We start from the raw sequence: 3,040 nt of genomic DNA, 5'->3' as shown, positions 1-3,040 counted from the left end.
CCTTTGGCCTCATCTTGATGGGGAAGGATGCGTTTCACAACAAATTGATCGACTTCAAAATTTCTTGGACGTACCTTCTTGTTATAAGCTCGAGCCATCCTCTGCTGATATAATTGACCAAAGCAAATTGATGTCAACCATTTTTCTTCTATCAGTGCTAATTGTTCTAACCTTGATTTAACCTATTCCGTGTCCTCAATTTCTGCTTCGACAATGATTCGAAGAGAAGGGATTTCAACTTCTGCGGGTATGACAGCCTCAGTTCTGTAAACCAATAAGTAAGGAGTTGCACCGACTGACGTACGAATAGTCGTGCGGTATCCCAAGAGAGCAAGGGTAGTTTTTCATGCCACTGTCTAGATCCTTGCACCATTCTCCTAAGAATCTTCTTGATGTTTTTATTTGCCGCTTCAACAACCCCATTTGCTTTGGGTCGATAAGGGGTTGAATGACGATGAACAATTTTAAATTGCTCACAAACTTCCTTCATCAGGTGGCTGTTGAGATTCACTGCATTGTCTGTAATAATGATTTTTGGTATGCCGAAACGACATATGATGTTTGAATGAACAAAGTCCACCACTGCTTTCTTGGTGACTGATTTGAATGTGACAGCTTCCACCCATTTGGTAAAGTAGTCGATGGCAACTAAAATAAACTGATGTCCATTAGATGCTTTCGGCTCAATCGGCCCAATAACGTCCATTCCCCAAGCCACAAAAGGCCACGGAACAGACATAAGGTGCAACTCTAAAGGGGGTAAGTGAATCAAGTCTCTATGAATATGTCACTGATGGCACCTGCATACAAATCGAAAGCAATCTCGCTCCATGGTCAACCAATAGTACCCTGCCCAGATAATCTTTTTTGCTAGAACATAACCATTCCTGTGAGGGCCACAAACCCCTGAATGCACCTCATTCATAATTGTTTCTGCTTCTTGAATATTCACACATCGCAATAGATTCAAATTTGGAGTCCTTTTATATAAGATATCGCCACTCAAGAAGAACCCATTGGCGAGTCGCCTAATAGTTCTTTTTTTATCTCTATCGGCATGTATTGGATATTCTTTAGCTTTTAGAAACCGTTTAATGTCGTGATACCAGGGCTCATTGTCTGGCTCTACTTCAATTATATTACAATAACCATGTTGATCCCTGACTTGGATTTCCAACAGGTCAATATATGTTTACTCGGGTATGAAAGCATCGAGGCTAGGATGGCCAAAGCATCATCTAACTCATTGTGAAACCTAGGAATGTATCTGAATTCAATGGACTTGAATCTTTTGATGAGATTTTCTAAACATTGTTTGTATGGCATGAGTTTAATGTCTCGAGTCTCCCATTCGCCTCGAGCTTGTCGAATGAGCAAATCGGAATCCCCTAAAACCACCAACTCCTGCACATCCAGATTTATTGCCATATTCAAACCCATGATGCAAGCTTCGTATTCTGTTGTGTTATTGGTAGAAAAGAATCGAAGTCGTGTTGTGGCAGGATAATGACATTCGTTTGGTGAGATAAGAATTGCCCCAATTTCTACTCCATTTTTGTTGACAGCCCCATCAAAATATAATTTCCATACGTGACCATCATCAGGAATTTCATCCTCAATAGACTTGATCTCTTCATCAGGGAAGTATGTCCTTAGGGGCTCGTATTCGTCATTGACCAGATTCTCTGCCAAATGATCGGCCAACGCTTGTGATTTCATGGCGGTGCGAGTGACATACACAATATCAAATTTCGTAAGCAAAATCTGCCATTTTGCCAACCTACCTGTTGGCATGGATTTTTGAAAAATATATTTCAAAGGATCCATTCAAGATATAAGATAGGTCGTGAGGACAAAAGATAGTGTTTCAATTTTTGGGCAACCCAAGTCAAAGCGCAACAAGTCTTTTCTAACAGAGTGTACTTTGCCTCATAGTTTGTGAACTTTTTGTTCAAATAATAAATGGCTTGTTCTTTTTTTCCTGTAATGTCATGTTGTCCTAAAACGCAACCAAATGAATTATCTATCACTGAAAGATATAAGAATAACGACCTACCAGGTTCTGGTGGAACCAATACCAGAGGGTTTGCTAAATATTCCTTAATTTTGTCACAAGCCTCCTGACACTCACTTGTCCATTTGATAGCAGCGTCCTTTTTCAACAACTTGAATATCGGCTCACATGTGGCGGTGAGTTAAGCAATGAACCTGCTGATATAGTTTAACCTTCCCAGAAAACTCATGACTTCAGTTTTGGTTTTCGGAGGTGGCAATTCTCGAATGGACTTTATCTTAGAGGGGTCTAATTCAATGCCTCTTCGACCAACTATAAAACCCAAAAGTTTGCCAAATGGAACTCCAAATGCACATTTAGCTGGATTAAGCTTGAGGTTGTACTTTCTCAATCTTTCGAAGAATTTTCTTAGATCACGCACATGGTCGGCTTGCGTTCTAGATTTAATGATGACATCATCGACATATACCTCAACTTCTTTATGCATCATGTCATGGAATATGGTAGTCATAGCTCTTATGTAGGTTGCTCCTGCATTCTTCAGACCAAATGGCATGGCTCTATAACAATATGTACCCTATGGGGTGGTGAAAGCAGTTTTTTTTGCATATTTTTCATCCATGAGAATTTGGTGATATCTGGCGTAACAGTCCACAAAAGATTGAATCTCGTGTTTGGCACAATTATCAACCAGGATGTGAATGTTGGGTAATGGAAAATTGTCCTTTGGACTTGCATTGTTTAGATCTTTGTAATCAACACAAACTCTGATCTTTCCATCTTTCTTTGGCACTGGCACAACATTAGCCAACCAGGTAGTGTATTGGACAACTCTGATCACATTTGCAGTCAGTTGCTTCATGATTTCCTCTTTAATTTTATCGCTCATGTCTGTCTTGAACTTTCTCTGCTTTTACTGGACAGGTGGAAAATCAAGATGTATTGGAAGTTTGTGAACTACTAAATCAACACTTAAACCCGGCATGTCATCGTAGGACCAAGCGAAGACATCTTTGTATTCAAATA

The 3,040-nt window shown here is 39.8% G+C and overlaps 1 pseudogene; it reads right to left on the bottom strand.

The window, feature by feature from the left end:
* Positions 1 to 787: 787 nt before the first annotated feature.
* Positions 788 to 1,440, bottom strand: LOC125828008 (uncharacterized; annotated as a pseudogene).
* Between the last annotated feature and the right edge of the window lie 1,600 nt (positions 1,441 to 3,040).

Source organism: Solanum verrucosum, unplaced genomic scaffold, assembly GCF_900185275.1.
Source record: "Solanum verrucosum unplaced genomic scaffold, falcon-dt-bn FXZP01000136.1, whole genome shotgun sequence".
Taxonomy (NCBI): Eukaryota; Viridiplantae; Streptophyta; class Magnoliopsida; order Solanales; family Solanaceae; genus Solanum; species Solanum verrucosum.
This window is presented reverse-complemented; position numbering and strand designations above follow the sequence as displayed.